Genomic DNA, 24,373 nt, shown 5'->3' on the forward strand with positions numbered 1-24,373 from the left:
CTGGGGAAACTCTAAGGTAAAAGGAGATATTCCTGCAGACTGCTTTCTATTCCCTTCCAAAAATACCCTTCCTTCCAATATCTCTTTGGTGTCAAAATAAATGAAAATGTTTCACAGTGATTAATGGTGTGCTGGCTACACAGTGAATGCTGGTAGGGATACAGCTGATCAGTGAAGAGGATATTTTCAGAAAACCTCATCATATTTTGTTTTGACTTTATGCTGACATGTTGAATTTTGGCAAAAAAGTGATGAAATTCAGCCAGTTACATAGGCATGCATGTGTGCACATAGACACACACAGGGAGAGAGAGTCAGTTGATGATTCTGCTCCTGGAAGGAGATACCTCTCTGGAGAAATGCTCCGTTGTTTGACACATGCTGGACTGCTGGTCACTATTTGCACCTGGTAATCCAGGTCTGCAGGACAGGACTGCAGGAGCATCCCTGTGGTCCCCAGGACCACCCAATGTGGCACTGTGGGAACTGACAGCCACTGCGAGGCAGGTTGATGGGAGATGGAGGCTTACCTGCCCCTCACCCTGCCTCTGTGCACCTCCTCATGTGTCACCTTTGAGAATAGAAGAAGGTGACAAATGCCACCACGTCCCTGTTTTCTCTAGGAAATTGGCTTAGTTAAAAAGTGCTCACAAGGTTTTGGAGAAGGTTCCAAAAAAACCTACACCCTAATGCAAATCAACTCAGAACTTCTTCTGGGTTTTGATAGAGCTTGTTATACATGAAGTCTATTCTGTATTTATTCCCCTAGAGACTGTAACTATTACGTACAAAAAAGAATGACTACAGCACAATATTGTTTCTTTCACTACCATTGATCTTTAGTTTCCCACTTCAATTTTGCCCTCTAGATTAAGGGTGGTTTTTTTGTACTGCTGTGTATGTGAGATGTTTAAAACTTCTTGAGATTTCGATTTCCAGAGGGTTCTGTGAGGCTGAGGTTGTAGCTTATCTAATATTTTGACAAAGTCTAAGTTCTGTATTGTGAAAGTCAATTTAGTTTTAAGCTGTTATTTTCACCACTACAGTGAATAATCGAATTTTTAATTATTTTATATGTTATTTTATTATTTTTATGTATTATTTGCTTACAGTTTAGTTGTTTGTCATTATTATAATTTTAGTGGAAGGGACACTGGAGGAACCAAGCCTTGCTGGAATAGATTGTTATCCAGTGTAATGTATTGATCAGGTCAGGCAGTAAATTAACAGGAGCAGAACACCATTAAATTTTGAACTTAATTGCCTTCTACTCTTAATTTCTATTGGATATAATCAATAGGTGCCAGAGGAAAGTTAAAAGAGTTATTTAGCAAGCTGCTATTTCCTGCAGCATAATGGAAAACTACTGTTTCATCCTCTAGTTGATGCAAATAATTTGCAGTTCAAGTTTGGTCACTTAAGCATTTTATCAAAGACTCACTTTTAGTTCTGTCTTGATTAATCTTCATCTCTTCCAGAAAGACATGTGATTTAGTGACTCAATCTGTTTTGGTTTAGCTCCCCTGTTGGTCTTTGCACTTACGCTAGTGTTGCAGCAACGCTGTTTCCCTCCAGGACCTCTCCAGCCCATATTCCTGTCTCTAGCCATGCACAACACAGAGTGTCTCTAGGGGGATATCCTCAGGCCAGTATCTTTTAATATCATTTCATTTGCCAAGGAAATACAATGTTACAGCCAGTGGAAATGAAGACCATAGCCTTGGTCTTGACTTTTCTTCTTGGTTCTTCTCCTAGCTTGTTTGGGCAAGTTGCTCATCTCTCCCATTTTCCGTGCCTGCAAAACACTAAAATAATCAATCACCTTCAGCAAGGTGTAGTGTCAAGTTGATGTGTTGTACTCTCTTCTAGGACTCCCTGCATTGATGATACACCTTGTTCTGTACTCCAGCCTACTGTTCAGTTCGTTACTCCTTGTGTCTCACATTTCCCTCTATAGTAATATTTTAGATACATTTTTTTTAACTTGCTGTTGAATTTAAGTATTGCTTATGCTGCTGTAATCTGAAACCAGTTCCTTACAAATCAATATCTCAGTATTATTATTTTTAAACCTCTTTGAACACTCTTTCCATTACCTAGGCTTTTGCTAATAAAATGTTGCAAAGGAAGCATCATATTTCAGGTGGCCCCCTGCCAAAGCTCTGTGCCCAGTATCACTGCCCTGTGGAATCACAGGGACATTAAAAAGCCATTGAATGAAGGATAGATATCTGATGCAAATTAGGGGATTATTGCAAACTTTGGTGGGCCTTGGAAGCTGCATTACTGAAGCAGCACACAGAATAAAACAGGCCAAGGTAATCATGCCTCATATTTTACAGTAGTGTCAGTTCTGTGCCAGTGGTGCTATTCCATATTTATAACTTTATACTGGCATAAGGCAATTCACATTCAAGCTAATGGGAGTTTTCCAGGAGTGTTGATTCAGGTTCTTGATGAGAAATGAGTATAGCCCCTTTTGCACATCTTTACAGCAGAAATAGCAGTTAGAGTAGAGAAGAGTCTACTTGAGATTTTATGAAGTGGTGCATAATGATGCACCAAATGGACAGACCTTCATAGAAGTCTCATTTTCTAAGAGAGCTGACCTATACTCCCTCTGAAAACCAAATATCTTCAGGGAGTGGCAAGTTACCCACCTCAAAATAGAGTCAACGCATTCAGTGAGCCTTGCTCTGAAATTTTGACCTACATCTGTCCACAGTTCTCTCCACTATGAAATGTGGATAACGGGTATTTTGCTGTGAGCATATTTGATTTTATTCAAGTCCAGTATATTTGAAAAAACATTGCTTGCTGCCTATGCAAATTCAGAAACTGCCAAATCATCAAAAGAGCTGAGTATGAATTTACCTCTTTGACAATTATTCCTTGTCACATTATTTTGGTTAACAAGGAATTCATCACAGGGGAGAAGAAAAAATGAAGCCTCTTGACAGTTACAAGGAATTAACTGTGCTTACAATAGTATATTTTCCAAGGAAAGGCTGGAGGGCAGAGCTTGACAGTGCTGAAGCTGTACCACATACCGTGACATCCTATGACCCATCATTGGCCTGGGTTTCACCTTTACAGAGGAAAGACCTGTTCGGTTGTGTTTACAGATTAGCATGAGTTGTGCAAGGCTCACAGTCCCAACTCCCAGGAGATGCTGAAATTCTCCTGTTCTGGTCATTCCACCGGTGCCCACCACATTATTGGCCCTCATATTATGAGGAGACAGAAGAGTTGGTGTTGTGCCTGTGGTATATTTAGGGAACTGAATCACAAAGCCCAGATGCTTACGGAAGCCTATGGCCAAAAAGGGGCTACTTGAGTATCTCTGGCCAGGGTGGTGTCAGCAATTATAATAGCATTCTCCATTTCCCATGGAGAAGAGCTTCTCCTTGTGTTTCACACTTCTGCCAAGAAAAGTATAAAAGGAGATTTTTCTGTGTCAATGAAGAGAATCCCCTTTTCATCCAAATGAATTATGCTGTCTCCAAGGCGCCAGATTAATCTGTCTATGATATCCCTTGTGTATTGTTTCTAGACTAACGCATATCTGTACTGCTTCTTTCATGATCAACTAGTACAAATGAGAGCTAACTCACATGGTAGTCTTTCACTGCTACCCACTGCCGTGAAAAACTCTACAGGAACGATTCAGCCCCGCTGAAGAAGAGAGGTTCAGATAGACTTCTCACTAAGCAAGCAAAGATTTGCTGTGCATTGGGGTAAAGTTTCACCCTTGAGTTTCCCCATAAGATGCATCTGGAGGAGATAACTTCAAGCATCTGACACAGTTCCCTGGAAGAGCAGCAAAGAGAGGCAGCTGTGGTGATATTTTGATACTGTGTCTGATCCTCTCTTGAGCCTCCCCTGGATTCTTCTGAGCCTGTTGAAAGGGAAGTAGCTGCCTACGCCATACAGCAGCCTAGGTCCAGTCTAAGCTTCTACATGAGATAGACATTTGCAACATCCCCAACTGTTTAGAATGAGATGTGAATAAGACAACATTATTTATGTTAAGGTTGATGGTGAGTGCAGTTTGGCTCAGTTGAAGATTCTTCTCTGGTTTGTTGTCATAAAAACCTTGTGAACTATAGATTATTGCATTATAGGTATACACAGCAGAAAAGGCAGACAAGGTAGGAAGTCTCAGAGACACACATGAATTAGGATTAAATGGAGCAAACTAATTCTCAATCAGATCTAGTCACCACTAAACCGAAGAAGATAGAAAGAGACAGAATCAAAATTAGCAAGATAACAGATTGCATTTCTGGTTAGGAAGAAGTCCTGCATTATGAAAGGCTGGTGGATTTAATGTTCAATTCTACCCTTATTTGTCATGCACGTTGTAAAGCATATTTGCAGTCATCACCTTCTAGTTGAATCAGGGCAGGGAGTTTTTGTTTTTCTTAGAGTACTTTATGCTTTATAGCTTAGAGCCTTGGCAGAAGTCCATCTACAGTAATATATGATTCACATCATTGTTAGGCTGGGGACTGCAATTGTTGCTGTTCTGTCTATACTCTGCTGTGTTTGTGGAAGGATCAGCATTGGAGCTCTGAGGTTTTTCTCGTGATCCCTAAATCCAGAAATGTATTTGCACCATTTTTATCCCTAGAAAGGTTTCCACTGTTTACAACTTGCCTTCCTGAGAAATAGTCAGAGAAGACATATTGACAAGCAGGCTTATTTTGTGTATGCTAATATATAAGACATTATACCAGACAGTAATTCTAGTTATGAGCCAAAAGAACCACCACACAACAACAACAAACCCCCAAAACCCAAAAGAAATAAAAGAGAGAAACCCTCCAAAAACCCCAGCTCTTTGGAGGCTTTGCAAGATAGTTCTGGGACTTTCAGGTAAAGATAATATATTCTTTCCATAACTGTTCAAACTGAATGTGTTGACTCTATGCATAAACTGTTTTCAACTCTGTCTTGTAATTCAGTCTAAAGAGTGTTTCAGTGGCACCTTGGTGGAGTTTCTCAAAAACATCGGTACTGGCAGATGTAAGATGGCCTGCTTTAGCTGAGGGAAGCTGAAGGGAAGCTTCAGCTTCTGGGGAAGCTTTGCCATTAATCTCATGGCCAGCAGAACTAACACATTCTGGCTGCAGGAAAACTGTATAACATGCTGCAAGTGGCAAGTTCTTTATACTGCATCACTGGAAATACGAGTGTGAAACCCCACCACTTATATGCACACATCTTCCAGCAGTTTAAGCAAATTCAGCAGATTTCCAGATCTTTATCCTGAATGATAAGCAAGTGCATTTTATAAAGATACGCTCAGCATCCCTATAAATAACAATTTCTCTTTTTGCCTTTGCAAACCATCATCAGAAGGTGAATATTTCTTCAATTCCTCACTCCTATCTTTCATCTACCCACATAGCCATAACAGCATGCATGTAAAAATGCATAAAAATTTCAGCCTTGCAATTTAAATGTCAAGTCTTCAATCTTATTCCAGTACATTTAGACCATCTTTTGCATACAGTATGGCTGACTTCTTACAAATCTCGTTTTCTTAAAAATGACAGAAAATGCATCTGTGGCCCTTTCTGATAGTCCCATTTGTTACTCTACCCTTGCAGAACAAAAACGTAGTGCAGCGTGCTATGCTGAGAGATCAGTCACAGACAATCCCTTGGGGATATTAAATAGACAGTTATATTGTCTTTGTGGAGCTGATCTGACTTCCCTTCGCTTCACTAGAATTTAGCAAGGTCTCACGGAAATGCTGCTGGGATTTAGCTTGACTGTGGTATAACCAGGCATCTCTGCATGGGGAGATGGTGCTGCAAAGGTGTGTCCCTTCGTCCATCTCTGTGCCCTGGAGAAAAGAAAAGATTGCACAGAAATATATAAGTGAAAATATATGTAACCCATTTCACAGCTATCTGGTTGTCTAGGTTTTTTTTTTTCCTCCCATCCTGTATAGTTTTCTCAGGTATATATCAAGAGAAGTTGTTTGCAATGATGTTGAGTGGTGATTTGGGCCGGTGTTGCAGACTGCTGAAGACCCAGAACACACACACACTAGGCTGCCCTAACAAAGTTGCAGACATAGCCTGCTCCTCTTGCTCTCTCTTTAGCACAAACTAGTATTTAGGATCTCACTTTCAAAGACTGAGGGCTTCCAGTGAGTCATCTAAATTCCACACTTGGGCACATAAATTACTTGCCCTAAATTAAAAATTACAATTTAAGATAAAAAGCACTAACAACTGTAGAGTTCATTTTCTCAGATATGTTTGATTTGAAAATAATGGAAAATACAATCACTTAAAAAAAAAGAGCTTTTTTTGTGAGCTTTTGAAGAATTTCCTTCCAGATAGTACTAATAAATGTACATGTGTACATTAGGAGCTCTCTTTTGGGTCAGATTTTTTTTTGTATTAAAAAAACCTTATTTTTATAGCTGTATAAGATGTTACAGCCATTCCTAAAGACTTCATGAGTGCCTTTTCATCCCACTGTCCACAGAAAGTGTAAGGGAATTTGTCACTAACTTCTCTCTCTGGCAAAAATAACACAAATATAACCCAGTATTTCCACTGAAGGATAATGGATATTTTTACCATTTCTGCCCACGTCCTTCAGAGCAGCTTGTACAATCCATAGTGATCCAGGAATGAGAATATACTTTCCCTTCCACCTTGGCAGGGCTTTACTCTGTCAAGGTAGGGCTTGGAAACTGCTTTGAGATCCTTGCAGTAGAGGTGTTAAAAAGGCACAGGAAACTCCTATGGCGTGATGATGCACCGGTTTTGCTGCAGCATGAGCCTCCCCGTTACTACAAAAACCTTGGAGGTCAAAAGCTGTCCTGTTTTTGCCTGCTTTGACTGTTTCTACCTACTTTTTAATGAACAAATGCTGACACTGTTTGAATAATTCATCTATATTAAAATCCAAAATCTTGAAGCACATCAGCCACTGAAGACACTTCTCCACAGAAGACATTCTGCATTTCCCTGGCCAGGACTGGTGCTCCCTGCAAGGCAGAGCTGGAAGGGCTCCCCATGAGCTCCCAGTGCAGAATTGAAGTCTTGAATGCTCCCTGGTCATGAATTGAGCCCCTGAATGCACAGTGACTGAATATTCATTTTGTCCATTCTTCAAAAAAATACTTACAATTTAAAGAACAAGAATAGCTCCATTCATAAGCCGCTATGTGAGACAAGGCTCTATCATCAGTGCCGTATCTACATTTCTTAATGAGAAGCGAACAAAGCTGATATGTTACCATGTATAAAAATAATGAAAAAAAGATATCCAGAGAGAGAAATTACCTTTTAGTCATAAAGTGATGTGGGTTGATTATAAGCATATGTATTACTTCTCTTTGTTGTTCACTTCATTGTGCAGTCCGGGAGAATAAGGAAGCCATGTGCCCCTGCTGTATGGCCAGATGATATTAGGGTTTCAGCATTTGGAACAGCAGATACTTAGGGTAAAACTTTCCTCTGATTTAAAATGAACAATTCATCACGCACATAGCTGTCATTAATCTTACATGCAGAGCCAGGCTTCTCATATTTCAAAATCTTTGGAGAGGCAGCTTTTTAATCTATATTTGGTTCTTCTTTTTTTCCCCTCTGAGATTGATTTCTCTTTGCATATAATGCTGTAGTAGTTTCAATTTAAACAGAACCCTGAAATAAAATTTTTGAATATGAAACCTTAGCAGAGAAAAAGGAAACAATTATCTTGAAATTCTTTTTTTTTTTAATGTAAAAGACTTCAATGACAGCACCACTGACTGACAAAATTGACATGTATTTCAACTTCTGTCTCAAGCAATGGATTATCTTAATCACAACAAGAGGGCATATAATCCTGGATGAGGCCATAAATTCAATTAATCTCGGTAGTAATTCTCAAAGCTATTCATTTTAATATAATGCAGCACCTTGCACTATCTAAATTACAGCATCTGAAGCTGATTAAAGATGAGAGGCAGATGCAGAAGCTGCTCAGCAGCTCCTGGAGGCCATCTCTGCCTCCTTTTACCTCCTCTCTGCCACAACACCTTGGGCAAAAGGCAGATCTGCTGGAGCTGCTCCTGTGAGCCTGGACAAGAAAATGAAGGAGAAGGACAAGGAAAATGTCAGGGAAAACAGGAAAAAAGGCAGAATGGATGGAAGGGCAGAAGATGATGGGGGTAAGGTCTAAGCTTATTCTCAAAAATATATGAACTATGATACCTGCAGGTTATGAGGTATCTCTATCAAAAGTTTCTGGTGACTAAAAGCAAAATTTTTAAGTGGTTTGCATATCTCTTTGGGCTCTTGAGATAATAATATAGCTGTCTGTTCCTTATTTTGTAGGTCATTTATACAACTCATAATCTAAGCCCTTCTCTCATAATCTAAACCATTCTTCTGCTAATACTCAAAAAGGATGTTATTGGAATCCCAAACTCCTTGCCATTTTGCAGAGCTGAATCTGGACACATAACATTATAAATTCAGCAATGTGCGTCACTATGGGAACTGTTTCTCTTGCTAGACAGTGGGGAATGAACTGAGAACTGGCTGTTTAGACACATGTGTATGTGTGTGCATGTGTCTGCCAGGCACACACGTACATAAATAATCAAATATAGATAGATAAATTTTACCATTAAGTGTTTGCATTTCTTTGCTTCACCATTTCTTCTTATTTTGCTTCATTTAGTGTAGAGTATCTCTGTAAGTCTGGAAACTAGTCAATTACTGAATTTCTTTTCAAAGGAAGGAAAAGAAAGATTACAAAATTCATAAAACTAGCATAAATCACCATATCTTCCCCACCTGAAGATCTGACCCTGTAATGGTAGTTTCTTTCTTCTTTATAAAGGTAATTATTCTATTAAAATTAATAGTAAAATGAATACTGCTGTGACTGAATTACATGGGATAAGCGTGAAATACTATGATCTGTTCTGCTATGCATTAGTAATTATAGTGTGCCCAGTGAAATTTGCATACTTTCCTCTCCTTCCCTGCTATCCACGTTAGTTTAGTTGCTAAAACTCTCTCCAGGGTTGGAGATAGAGATTGCTACTGGTTTACACCAGCACAGCAAAGAGGAAGTGTTTGCAGAACATAGTACCCCTGAGTTTTAAGATAGCAGAAGTTACAAGATAAGCATGAATTTGTTTGGTATTTGAAATATCTGTGATTGCCATTCTAATGTAGAGGACAGAGTTTTTTGTGCTTATATAAATGAGGTGAGGAAAAAAACCCTGTCTCCTCTCCACCTGCTATTTCTGTATGAATAGTTCGGCTTTGTGATATGACTCTGAGTTCACACTGCCTGGAGCAGTGAAAGCAGTTGGTATCTCAAAGGGACAGCACTCAGAATAAGGGAGAGCCACTGCTCATGCAGGAGCTGATGGACCTACAATAGCTTCTGTTTTAGAAAGAGCTGCATTCACCTGCTTGCACTTAAGTGGTTCATGGAAAGTTTAAAGTTAACCTCAAATAGAATAAACGATACTGGGACAAAAGACAACCTTTCCCACAGACATATTGAGCAACGTGGCTTGAGCTAGCAATAGCAATTACTTCTTAACTAGATGATGGCAGGAAACAACCGTTTATGGGTGCAGGGCAGAAGTCAAATATCAGGCCCAGGCTGGTTTCTGAGGATGAGAAGGAGCCTGCCCAGCAATAGCAGGGAAGTTTTGCCCAGCAGCCAGCACAGCCCTGCTATGCCAGGGTATGTGCTCAGCTCAGCAAGGCAGGCCCTTCGCCTCGGCACAGGCTAAATACCCACAGCCTGATAGAAAGGGATATATGGGAGAAAGCAGGGATAGAGTGAGCTACTCCCCTTTGACCCACAGTAGCCTGTATCTGACATCCTTGCAAGTATCCTACGAGAGCTGTGCACTCAACATGGCTTCAGAGACAGAGGGAGGAAATCACAGCTGCCCAGGCAGCCTGGGAAAGCCCTAGCTGTCTGGATTCCTGTGAAGTAATTGCTTTTGTTAATAGGATTTTATTGGTTTTAACCATATTAGGATGGTCGCAGGTTGGTATAGACAGCTTATGCTTGATTAAATAATGACCTGCTGCAGTGATAATCGCAAACTTGTACCAATGAATAAAAAAAATGGTTCTGCATTCCTGAGAATAGTATGCAGCCACCATTACTCAAAAAAAAAAAAAAAAAGGACACTTATGTTGGCATACTTAATTAAGATAATGTATTTTGTTTCTTTGGATAAACCTTGATCTTGAAAATCCCCAAGCTAACAGAAGGTCATTCTTTTTTCCTTCCTAAAATAGTCTGTGCAGTGCACAGCTTAACCATCTCAACAGAAGCACTTTTTCACCCCAAGAAAGCAACCTTAGGCAACTTGTAAAAAGGTCATATAAACTTTAGATTCAAGCCGTTATTTTTAATTCATGTGGTCTATCCATGTTTCCTAGTGCCTGAACAGCCCTTCCTGCAAATTACATTCTTTTTGTGAATATAAACAGTTTATTAAAACTCCTGTATTAATTATTTAAATGAGTTTATAAATATTTGAGGAAGCCCATGCAAAAGGCACTCATAATAAATTATCATATTCTACATTCATTGAAAGTTAAATTACAAAACTCTGAAGACTGCCTTCTGTAACAAAGCCATTTCCGCTGCCTGTCATCACAAAGTCTATGGTAAGAGCATTATATTTAGGTAGCAGAAAAAAAAAAAAATCGGCATCTAAAGTTTCAAGTGAAATAACATTTCTGTTTTAGAGTGTTTGTACTAAATATGACATACAATTAAGTATGTCACTTTAATTACCCATGTTCAATGTCTTATGGGAGGAGCCATCAGTTTCCAGCCTTGACTTTGAGATCACAGGTGTAGAGACTGAATTAATGAGCAGAAGGGGGGAGAGACATACTGAGGAGAAACCTGGAGCAAGTGAAACAAGAAATCACTCACACAGATCGATTGATTGAATGAGAAGTCAGATACTGGAGAAGTGGTACTGGAAAGAATATCAATCCTACAATTCTATGGCAGATCAACCTGAAGAGTGCAAGGGGGTTTCTTATATGAAAGGACAGGGAAAAAACCAAAATTAAATAAAAAATGGCAGCAGCAGGATGGCAAAAACTTCTCTGGATAAACTTTTCTGGAATTTTTTTTTTGAGATGGGAGGAAGCTTCAGAGTTCTTAGTTTTGCAGTGTTGGTTGGTAAGGTAAAGACTCACTTTGTAGACATTCCCATCTTTTGAGTCTCAGTCTCCATGTACATGGTCAGGTCTGGCTGCCGAGGACATTGCACATTATAAATGGCAGGTGCCATTTTATATTCTGCAGAATTTGTGTAATGGATAATTAAACTGATTAAACAGGAAGAGACATCTGATGATGATCCCCTTCATCATGTGCTTTTTTTTTTTCTTAACTGTCCTGTGTTCAAGGAGTATCTTGAGGTAGACACGTGGATGTCTTGAGAACTTGGTAAAGTCAGTTTGTGGTCATGCAAGATAGACCAGGAGATGCTCCTGCTGTAAAGCCTCAGACAATGAACTCATGATGGCTGATAAAACCAAATCACTTGTAAAGACAGACTCACCTCTATGAGCAATGACAGTTTATATTAGCTCCACAAATCCAGCCTTTACAGTTTTGCCAACACTTGCCCACTCACCTGCTTCTCTTCATCTTCTTTTCCACTGGTGACCACTGCTAAAGCAGAAATCTCACTAGCATGAGGACTGCAATGTAATGCTCAGAATTAGGGGATTCACTGGCCAATTATCTTTCCTATTTGATCTACTTTTTAAGTTTCAATTATTTGTGGAGATGACTATTTAGAAAGAAAACGCAGCTATTTTAACCTTGTGCAGTTTTAAAGTGCTTTAAAAAGATGAACAAGGAGTATTAGAAAATTTCATCTAAATCAACTTCCTGTTCAGTTTGCTAGTAACTATAGCAATTCTCAGTATCTTTGTTTAGCTGCTTGCATACATTTTGTAACTGACAGAGCTGAACATATTCTGCAAAGCATTTTAGCTAATTCATGCTCAGGTTTGTAAAAGAATTTGCGCTGGGCATGCTCAGACTCCATTTACATTCATTTTGTATGAGCATTAATGAGATCAAGTAGAACAAGGACAGATGTTTGTGAAAAATAAAATGTTAAACTCCTATTTGTAGTGATGAGAATAGAGCTTACAGCTTCATAGCTAACAACCATCTGACTGGAGCATGCACGAGATTCCTGGAGTATCTGGAGTCTAAGACTCACAGCTCCTTCCATCTGGTTATTTTTTCAAGAGCACATCTTGTGTATTACATAGGAAATAATGATCCTTGTATAAATTCAGGATTACTCACTCTAAGGACAACAGAGTAAGGTCAACATATAAATTATTTGTAGAAAAGACTTACTTAGAAGTGCAATCCAGGGACTCTTCCAAGGTAAAAGGGGGGAAAAAAACACTGTAAATGGTAGTGAATTTTCATCCTTTAAAATAATACAACTCGGAGTTAAATTGAATGGAGGCAAAAAGAAATGAGCTGTGCCAATACCAACATGGCCATGAAATTTCAAGTGCCCATTAACAGACTTCTCAGCTCTGTAAAATGTTTCAGAGTAAATAAGCATTATGAGCACTGAAGGAAAACATAATTTCAAAGAAAAGCTTGTCAGTTAAGGTCAGTTTAATATCCACTCATGAATTTCAGTGTTTTTAAGTCCTGCTGATAAGCTTTTATAATTGAGTTACTTCTCTTATTCCACGCATATTGAAGCAGTAATTAAGCTATGATATGAGATACAAAGTAATGTGTGCTCAATTCATCAATTTTTGTCCAGTCTCACAGTTCTTGTTCCGATTGCACTGGCATTGTTGCACTGAAATATCTCCAAATCTATCATGTCAAGATTATGCATGATGTAATTTGTAATAGTAGCTAGGGATTTGTTTACAAAAAACAAATGTTCCTTTAATCTTTAAAACAAAATTAGACTTGTCTTACATCACAGAACAAAGAGATTTCAATGAATACAACACTTTTAATAAATCAGTAATTGCCTTGTGGAGTGGCAGTTGGCTCATTTAACTTAACCTTTGAAAACAGCTTCCTCCACACAGATTTTAAACAGTGCCCTTCTGAGATAAATTTCAAGAGCTGGACTGTGGAGATTTAAGTGCTCTATAGGTGTATTATATATACCACAGTAGAGAATTTGGACCATATCATCTTTTCACAGCAGAGATAATTACAAGTTAACTAAACTGCCTCCTAAAGAAATTTGCAACCTCTGCCTTTTGGTACCACTGTGCATAAAGTGGCACACCACATGCAAGTTCATAGTACCATCATTAGGACAATAAAACCTCCCTTAGTTTATCATTTCAAACTGAATCATCCCTACAACGCAAGCACAGGGCACCTGACCCTAGCTTGCAGTGTGAGTTGGTTGGTTGGTGGGGGATTAAATAGCACTCCACCAGCTGTAAACCAGTCTGCTGTAAACATATTTCTGTAGTTGATGTGGTCTGAAAATAGCTGGTGGATACAGACAATAGCAAAGAGCTGCTCCCATCCTTTCCCAGGCACCCTGGGTCATCCGTGGGTGATGCTCATCAGGGCTTTGACCCACATCACTTTACTCTGAAAATCAACCAGCCATGTGCCAACAGGCGACTAATGAAGACTGGTTTTCTTCTGCATATGTGTCCATTGGATAATAGATCTGCACATATTTTATTAGGCTGCAGGGCACAACAGCCAGAACATTTCAGAGGAAAGAGAACGTACCAAGAGTGTATTATGACATTAGGTCAAGCACAGATGAACTTCAGCTACATGAAAAGTGTTTTAATCGCCATCCGTGGACTATTTAGGCAACTTTACAGGACAAAGATGTGTGATGGTGGGTGGTTTTTTTCCAACATAAGTATGACCACACCAGTAGGTGCTTGTGCTAGTGGAACTGGGAAAAATAAGAAGGTCCCTCTAGAGCCACATTCTGCCACCATGGCAATGCCAGCAAAGAGCTACTCACACCCAACCCCATCCTCGCATGGTCGGGTCAGCCTGTCTGAAAGGATGATGCCTCAAGCAAGGGTTCTCCTATAAAATTGCAAACCTGACTCACTGAAGTGATGGCTGAAATCTGTGTTTAATCACACACCTCAATGTATTGCTGAATCTGCCAATGCCACTCAACCCAGCAAGACTGTCAGGCCAGCAGTGATATTCAGACCCTTTTAGGACTTCACATTCTTATAATGAGCTCAAAAGGAGTGTTTTGATTCAGGAATTTTCCAGCTCTGTTTGTTATCCTCTTTCCAACCTTTCTAAGGGAAAAATAGCAGATGGCTTCATGTACTTCATACCTCTTAGCAGTCCCTTTTTACAAAAATTCCTTGATACCCAAATTTTAGGAGAAACATCACCCTTTTACTGCTCATGCCAATCTCTAATTATTCTGCTTTTGGTTCTTTTGCCAGTGGTTCTGTCCTCATACACTTTCTTCAGCAGCAGGTACCCACCTGACAGCCCTCACTATTACAGAGAGACACCTGGAACCACAGCCACATATTCCAGCATTTTCTAAGATTAGCAATTCAACCTTAGGTCTTTAAAGCACAGAGATTTTTAGTATTTTTCACAAAGAAAAACAGCGACAATATAATAGTTTGCATTTAACAAACAAACAAACAAAAAAGCCAAACCGAAAAACATATACAAAGAAAAAAAAAAAGGTGGTTTTTATTGACTAATAACACATAATCACATTATGTGTTATTAATTTCTGTAGATTCAAGGGAAGAATTTTCCTTATTTATTTATTTACAGGAAATTCTCTGTGGACTGGAAACAATAAGAGACAAATACTACACAATTTATACCCGAGTAGTACACCAGAATTTAATTTCATAACTGATAACTATCCAATATATTATGCATGCTTTGTTATGCCTTATAAATGCATTACAGTTATATAATTTATTAATTTTCAGTGCTCTTTCATAGAGTGTTTTGCTGCTAAGCTATGTTTCTGGCACCTCATTCAGTCAAAATTTCATCATAGACTTTCACCCTTCAGAGCCCACTTGTAGCTTTTCCCTTCCACCTCGCTGAACCCAGCCCCCTGCAGCGCAGGGGATTCATGTTTGAGCAAACAGCGACTTTTACAGACACCAGATTTGGTCCAAAGCCCACAAAAACTATGGAGGATTTTTTTTTCTCCTGTTTCTTCAGTAACTGTTGGATCAGACACAGTTCATTGGTTTCTAATGCAAAAGCAGGCAATAATGGTTCCTCTTGGGTGCTCACTTCCACCATCGTGAGCGACAAAGTCATAGCAATTGTATCTTTGGTTCAACACAGTCATTTCCCAGCAATGCTGGCTGTGTGAGCAAATATCACCACAGCAACTCATCATATATATATATGGGTGTATTTATATATATAGGCCACCCACAAACCTCTGTGCACCTCCCTTATCCTCATCTCACAGCCTGGCTCCTCTCTCTGTATTTCAACTCATTCATTTACTTTATTAATGAATTATTATTAATGAAAAATTAACATTGCACAGAGACGTTTTTCTTCTTTGATGGCAAACCAGTCCTCAACCCTGGTTTGAAATGTGTGTGAATATTTATAAGCAGCTTCCTATTGTCTTTCCAAAAATGTATAATTATGCTGCAGTTCTTTGGCATTTCATTAAATATATAACAATAAGATTAAGCTTTCACTAGGCTATCTAGAAGCAGTTCAAATATGGTGTAAATAACACTGCTACACTGCACAAATATTTTATCAGCCTGCACTCAGCTTTATTCTGCAGCAAGGGATGGATTCAGTTCCAAACTTCAGTAATAAATAGCAGCAATGGGTCTCCCTAACCTACAAAAGATCAATTTTCCCTGTAGAGGTTGGGAGAGGATCCTCAGTCGCCTGCATTCATTTCAGCTCTCTGCATGTAAGCATTTCATGTTTTCATTAGTCTCATTAGCACTCATTAGTGTCGGCAGGTTGCTCTCAAATGACCCACTGTCTTTGCAGCGAGGTTATGTCAAACACCAATAAACTCACACGCATAAAACTATAAATAAAGGTGGGCGGCTTGACAATTACCTTAAATGTATGTTGTTGTGCATGAATTCAAGAATTTCCAAGAGAAAATGTAAGGCTGTGTCCTAACACTCTGGAAGGTCATAGCATACACTATGCACTTCTGGGGAGACAAGTTTATCACACATGGTTTATTTTATCATTTCATGTCCTTTCTCTCTGCCACAGATATCTGCAAAAAACTGTTTTGTTGAGGCTTGCGCTGGCTTTCATTGTAGAAATGAAGCTTCCAGATAATGCAGTGAAGGCTCAGGTATAATACCAACTATGATCCGTAACTGTCAGAGAAAAAATGCCAAGCATTGGTCATATCTGAGCTCAGTGGAATGTGGACTAATTAAAAAAGCCAACGACACCTTCTGAGTACAGTACTAGCAAAAGAGAACAGGGGTTGAGAGGCAGCTGCCAAACACAATTCAACTGACCTGGGACCTGCTGCCATCTCTAGGAAGCAGTGCTGCAACCCTTTGGCCTCCAAGGCTGACAGCGTCTGGGGGCTTTATTTTTTTATTACCTTAAAACCTGAGATTTTGGAAAGATCTCACAAGTTGAACTGCAGGGCCCAAGAAAAATCTTAATTGCTTTTTATTGGCCTGTACTCAGTGCTGCTGAGATCTCTGACATCTACCTGATTCAGAAGAACATTCTGCAAATTCTACAGTTCTCTGTAAAATCAGGATGTTTTTATCTGTGTACTTAGCTAACAAAACTGAGGTTTTTACCTCTGAACAGCTGTACACACTTTATAAGTACTCAGAGGACTTAAGTCCTGTCATTTCTAATGCATTCATGGAAGTGAAGATGCATGTTCACTCACCATGAAGGTGCCACCCATGAGAAATTGTAGTCCGACTTCAGTTATGGATGCCCTTCAGCCATATGTCTAAGCAACATTTGTTTCCAAAGGTGCAGAGAGAGGGCCATGGAAAAATGACATAGCTGCAGTGTTTGACTGTCCCAGGCTGAACAGCAATGAGGGCTAGAAATTCCTTTGCAAGATCTAAGCGATTTTGTATTAAATCTGCTCTTTAACAGACCATCTCTATTCAGCTGAAAGTCAGGCATGTGCTTAAAAACCTTCTGGCAGCACACAGACTTCATATAATTTCAGTGTAATTATTTATTATCGTAGTACTTAAGAAACCCAGGCTCAGACCAAGACACCATTCTTCTAGTTGTACAAATGCAGAAAAAATGTCAGTCCCAAATTGCTGCAATACAGTGTTGAAGCTCAACAGCTCAGTAAAGACAGAGGGGATCATACAAGGAAACAAGGCAAAAATAACTCATCCTCTTAAGTAAATAAAATTACAAATGGAAAATGGCTACAGCAATATGATGATTTACCTGTAGTAATAGAGAAAGTCAGTAGCAGAGCTGGGATTAAACAAGCCTCAGGAGTTTCTGATTCTCAGGCCATTAGGCAACACCATCTCTGTTAGTCATATTGTTATGAGGGAAGTATACAACATGCTTATGTAATTTTTTCCAATTTACCTAACAGTATGCCAACTGTTAGAAAATGGCAATGTAAGTGCTTTTTCACTAGTGAGTCTTCTCATGCTGTCGAATTAGCACCCTTTTTGCTGGTTTATGCAGATCTCAAATGGAAATTGTTCATGGATTCTTTGCATCTAATCTGCCCTTTCATATTTTATGAGTATATTTTAGTGCAGCCCACAGAGTTGTTCAGACACATATTGCACTCTTAAAAATATCCTACTCTGGCTTCTGAATATATTGCAATGAAAAATCAAAACTTCTGGATGGGAAAAAATTTTAAAACTTTCAATTCTTTCTAAAGTTTCTGCCAGTGAATTAATAAAACATTGTTCAAAACTTGGAGAATATTGCAAAGATCCAAAAGTTCTAAAAGAAAAAAAAAAGTAGTTTGATGATCTCTTTTTAATGTTTACTACAATTAAAAAATATTAAATTAACTCAGCAGGACTGGATCTGAGGCAATTAGGAGATATGAGACATCACTTGCCAGACTGATTGTACTGTCCTTGTATTTTAAACTGAAGAAATGTCAGTTTTGCCAGAGTTATGAGAGGTCTGTTATCAAAGTCTGCAAAGTATTACACTGCATGAGCATCAGATTGATGCTTCTAAAATTGAGTAAGATTGCATTAAAGCAGATAGTTTGATGGACTCCCTGTAGGAAACATCCTGTATTTCTCCCAGACAGCATTATTCAAGCTGAAATCTTTTGTTTCGGATTTGTATTCTTTAACTTATCAGACTACTGCTTTACAACTCCCAGAGTAAATGGTATTTCAGTCTGTTTATGAAATACATAACCCTTCATATGACATTTTCTTTCACTCCAGTTTTCTCATCCTCCTAGAAAGTGTGTTCCCACCCCAGTAATTCATTCTGCACCCCATGACATGCCAATAAAGTAAGAGAAACTACATCTCATTCAATTCTCTGAGATTTTGTTTTATAAGGAATAAGGTGAGCACAGGGTTACAGATTCTCCTATTCTAGTTTATATCAGGGTTTTTTTTAAGAAAAAAAAAACTACCTGAAAGATTTTACCTACCTCTGTGCTATTGCCTCTGCCAAAAGTCTCCATCAGTGCAAGAGTCTCACACGGGGAGTTTGAACTTTCCTTTAATCTAATCCATTTAGAAAATGACTCACAATTTATTGAATAAAGTGGAGAAAATTGATATCTTTTCATTAAGCTGACAAAGTCTTTTTCACTGCTGGCATCTGTGAAATGTGTTCTCTATTTAAATTTTATTTATATCAATCTTCTCTGGTGGAAACTAGATTAAAATGAAATGCTTTATACTTACAGTAAAAACTTTCCCATCCTGCAACGAGTGTCATACTGGTTTCGAAAACGAACTCTGTTTCTTATTCCTTGGAGTAACATGATACCTATGATCAGGAGGAAGCACAATCTAATATCTCTATTCTTTGTATTCTATTTCTGTATAAACAAAATGTGTACACTTTGTCACAGGCAGAAAGAGATAGCTGCTGTGGCTTTATAATGGCAAATGCAGAAGCAATCTTGGAACAATTTAATACATAGCATGTTCCCTCTAAACTGTTGAAAAATGCATGATACTTTGCTCTGTTTTCATATTTCAGGGTCTTCCATAAACATGAATTAAAGTTATATATTACTCTGTGAGTTTTGTCATATTGTTACATTGTTCAATATAATGCCTTTATACTTATTGTCATATATTGTTTGTCATATTGTTAAAGCCATTTCCTAAATACAAATGCAGAAAAGTTAAAGGAGAATTCTATCTGCAAAAAAACTCTTTGCATTTTTTATACGCACCAGAGTAGCAAACACGACACAAGCAAGTGCCTGCGAGTCTCTGGGCTGGGTGTGCACATTTTCTCCCAGACCACCCTCTGCTGATGTCCTGTTAATCACCTGTGAGAGGGCAGTTAGTCACTGCTTTGAACAACTGAGTAGCTTCAGTCTAATGCAAGAACTTGAAGACTGAGTATGTGAAACCTAACAAGTTTGGGAGTTTCAACAAGTAAGGAAGTTTTAATCAAATGGATTGTGTATTTTTTTCCAAATATTGCCTGATTCAAGAGGAAGATGATGGAATGGTTAGTGTTTCCATGCTGATTTGATCTCAGTTTAGGTGGAGATATTTGAAGGTCTTCAATGCATTTTTACTGCCCTGTAATAGAATAATTTGTTACTGAGGAAAAATTTTTACTGGGGAAAATGTCCCCAGCCAGATCTCTTCATGCATCTAACCTTTGTGCTCCAGATGGTGCACAAGAACAAGTCAAAAAGCGGTCACTACCCTTATGCAACATATAAAGGTTCTTATGAACTTTGCAAGCTGAAGCCCACTGAATTCAGTCTAAGCTGCAAGTTCCCTGCAGCCATCTAAGGCTTTGGGCATTATGTTTGGGAACAAATGTATTTTAAAATGCAATACAATTGTGTAAACACTAGTAAATATAAGATATTCTATTGCTCTTTCCGTATATTCAATTTGATGCCTGGATCTCTTATCTGTAGTTTGTTTCTCTGTTTGGTACACAAGATCAGCAAATGCCATTTCAACCAAATGCTTTTTTGTCTGTTAATTCATGCAGACTAAATACATCAGAAGTTAAATATTTTGATCAAAAATTTTCTGTAGCTTTGCAAACAAAGATTAAAAAAAAAACAGTGGAAATTGGACTGGAAAAAAAAATCTCAAGAATTTTCTGGAGAAAGTTGCTTTTCTCCCCTGTTCCATTAATTATATGCTTAAGGTTTAATATTCTTATAAAAGAGACATTTTCTTGAACTCAGATATAAGCAATCCCTTATTTACACTAGCAGGAGCTGGGGAACAAAAAAACCCCAAGAAAACACAAATGTAGCAGGAGTAAGTCAAGGCTCTTTTATGTCATATCCTTTTTCTTTTCCCATGGCTGAGGGTATCTGTCCCAGTTAAGTCAGCCTTGCATGAAAAAACTCCATGCTTCATGTACTCCCCAGACAGTGAGAAGGACACAATGAAAACCACTCCAAAACATTACAGGTGTCTAATTCAGCATGATGTGAGCACTCTCAGCCTGTAATGACTGCTGACTAACAGGAGTCTCTAATTCTCAGCCAGAATTAGCAGTTTGGGTCACCGAAAAGCTCAGGTTCCTCAGGATTTGGGAGATGTTGAATGCAAACTTCCCAGAGGGAAAACATCTTAACTTTAACAATTCTCTTTGTCACGTGACTGCTTCAGCACATCTCGGAGCAACATAACATAAACATAGAGAAGTTGCATTGTATTCCCCAGGGAAACTTTCCCCCTCCTCCCCATACAGGTGTATCTAATCTCAAACGCAGCAAACTGATTTATTTTAAAGCTTTTTCCTGCCTCTTTGAACAGAGCTGGAGGTGTAAAATTTTGAAAGTTTTAGACCTCAAAGGATCAGCAGTATCCAAGAAGGACAACCGGTCCTAAAGATTAAAAGGTTCTTAATAGAAGAGAAAACCTATAAGCACAAAACTCAAAGGAAATAATTTTCATTGGGCTCTAGACACCCCTGCCACAGCATGGTGCTGAGGACTAGACCACAGGGAGCTTTGTAGTGCTTCAGACTTACAAAGGATTTTGCCCACTTACATATTAAAGACTAATAGGAGCTTTTCATCTGCAAATGGCCTTAGTTTCCCCCTTTTATAAAAGGAACCTTATCTCCAGTCCTGCTATACTAGGTAGCGACAGGTGAGGGTACTCACTGGTGGACCCTTGGGTTGGCTAACTTGTGATTGTAACTGCACTGCGATCACAAATTTTTATATATATATATATATAAAACCTGCACACTACGACTTGAATCAGTTGACATTAAGGTTCAGCACTGACTTTGCATTTGATTATTTTTCAAGGTCAATATCCAAATACTTGGGCTGTATTTAACAGCATCAATAAGTACTTAGATCATTTTAATTGCTATGAACAACATTGCTTCTCCATGCTGCCGCTCAGTCTGTATTCATCTCGTATCTCTGTTTTACACTGTAAACTCCTGAGGCCAGGGCATTCAGTTTTGTGGGTTTTAGTACCTAGCACCATAGGATCCTTCCCCATGGTTATTTAATGCTGCAGCACTGCTAGTAAATAATTATGATCATCACTTTTGATTCCATATCGCAGGATTCTTCTCACGTATTCTGAGGATTCTCTGCTCTGATGATTGCTGTGAAGGCCAGTATTTAACAGGATATGGTTTTTCAGTTTGCCCACTGCACAGTCTATTATTAGAGCACAGATTCAGTCCTCATGTGCCTTTTCATGCATAGCAAAGAGAGATATCTCTTTTCTCCACTGTTAGCAGCATTAATGATACCCTTCTGAAAATGATGTGTGAATAGCATCATTAAACTGCCTTGCAAGCCCAGGTGTAAAGGGGTTTTTTGGTGTGTGTTGTCCATATGGAGAAATTATATATTACATGATAAAAATGAGGTGTAAGCTGTGAGAAGAAACAGGAAAGACAACACAGAGAACTAGATAATCGATGTAGGGCCTTTCCAACTGAACTATTCTATTCTACTCTATTCTAAGCTTAGCTCACTTGCTCCAACATACTCAACTCTTCTTCCAGACCAAAGGAGCTTTCAAACCCAAGGTGTTTCTCCCTGTGTTTCAAGTAAACTCAGCGGGTGAAAACCATATACCTGTTGGGACAGTTATTCAGCAGGTCGGCTGGTATAATCACATTTCAAGTGAAGGCCTGTTTTAGACATACTAACCTGGACTCCTGAATTGCAGTAGCTTCTTGTTAATTAGCTGGCCCATAAATATTCCCTCTCATTCTGATTTCTTTTGTACTAAAGTGGGCTATACTTGGATGCACTCCAGCATGGTCCACCAAATATCTTGACCATATGCCACTCAGATCAACCACGTACCTCAACAAGTGACAGGGGCTGGTTTGTCCAGCTTATCTGAGGAACAAGGATCATACCTTTACAAAGGAAGTCTTAATTGCACTTTAAAGGAAATAAAAGTGAAATTTAATTAACATATTTGACCTTCTTTGCAGGATTTCCCACTCTATATTAACCATTTTTATTTCCCAGAGTTTACTACCAGCTTTATGTAAAAAACAGCTTCCTTTCTGGGCACATGACACACCTTTGTGTTCATTTAACCACTCTAAATTATTTCTCTCTGTTACATTCTTACCTAAAGAATATGGTATTTGGCTTATTTTGGGTGTGTGTGAATCTAATTTTCCCATCTGAAAATACATATTTATAGTATTACACACCTACTGGCTTGCATCTGTGTGTGTCTGCAGCAAAGGAAGCTGGTCAGAAAGTCAGGGGAGCACTAAGGAGAGGAGGTAATTACAGGAGGCTGCCAGAAGAGTTCAAAGTGGCTGAGGGTTGACCGTGTTGGCAGTGGTTCATTTTTCATGGGCTGCACTGGAAAACAAAATACTAAATTGGAACAGTCCTATGATAATGTAGTTTTCCTTTCAGGGCAAGATCAAAAGGGGAACAATTTCTAGTAAATCAGGATCAGAGCAATAAAGTCAACTGCTTAGGTGGGACAACAGCAGGTCTGGTAAAATAGAGTGATGGGTATAACTCTGTGTAGATAATGCTGATGATGCATAAGTTTGAAGCTGTGGTCATCTAGCACACACCTCTCCTAAGACAAAACCAAGAATGTAGTCCAAGCGTTATTGAAAATGTCGGAGTGCCTCTTTTGTCCATTGCGGAGTCTCTCTCTTCTACAGTCTCCTGCTCTCTATGCCATGCAGAGCCTCCTCTTGCATGATGAAATGGAATAGTGATACACACTTTTTAGTCTAGGAGTATCTGTGGCTTTGGTGCGTTTATTTTTCAGTGTGGGTTGGTCATATGTTAGAGATTAGAGAAGAAGGGACTTGTATTCATCTGAGTAGCTGTGAATTAAGGGGATGGACAATAGCAGCAGCTGCAGATACATCTTTGGGTGTTTCCTTAGGATTTTGTGAGCATAAACAGATTACAACTAGATAAAAAATAAATCAAGACTTTCATTATAAATGTTCTTAAATCAGTGCATGCACAACAGGGCATTTTCCAGAGCGGAATGGTGTGATACAGTGTAGTCTGCTGCTTCAAAGGTATTTGATGGGCTTGAAGCAGCTACGTGGGGTGAGTTGAACGGGTTAAGCATCTCTATTTGAGTGAGTGTGTGAGAAGTTTTCACAGTTAGGCTTCAGGAGTGCAACCATGAACTTAATTCTTGACAGGGAAAACAAACCACAGGCAGAGCCACTCATGCACCAACTAGCCACAGTTTGCAAGGTTAGCCAAAGTTTATCAAAATCCCCAGACAAAAATTGTCATTAAGATACAGTTAAGGTCATAGACAGATACCAATTCCCAGGCAAGAAACTTCATTAAGGTACACTCAAGGTTGTAAACATATGTGCCAATTAAATTCAAACAACAAGATCCAAACACTGACATTATTTACAATGTTAAATATTTGGAAATTAAAAGTTACTCCTAGAGATAATATGGTTTCTATAAAATTCATAATCATGTTTCAACAAGCTAAACTTCTGCTGCTGTTCAGTGTCACCTTACCTTCTATTTCTAGTCGTGACGCTCTCTGCCATGGGATAGTGTGAAAGCTAGAAGTCTGCATGGGTTCAAAAAAACTCTGCACAGATCTGTGGAAGAAAAAGACAGCTATAGGTACTGAAAGTGAAGCAGACTGTTTATTCTGCAGTACCCTGAGCCACAAGTCCTGAAGACCTGGAGAATGTTCTG

The 24,373-nt window shown here is 38.8% G+C and overlaps 1 protein-coding gene across 1 annotated transcript in view; it reads left to right on the forward strand.

Moving 5' to 3' along the window:
* The window catches only part of TAFA1 (TAFA chemokine like family member 1), a 228,582-nt gene that overhangs the window by 198,599 nt on the left and 5,610 nt on the right, over positions 1-24,373 (forward strand). The window lies entirely within an intron of this gene.

The sequence above is a fragment of the Strix aluco genome, chromosome 11 (genome assembly GCF_031877795.1).
Source record: "Strix aluco isolate bStrAlu1 chromosome 11, bStrAlu1.hap1, whole genome shotgun sequence".
NCBI classification, from domain to species: Eukaryota; Metazoa; Chordata; class Aves; order Strigiformes; family Strigidae; genus Strix; species Strix aluco.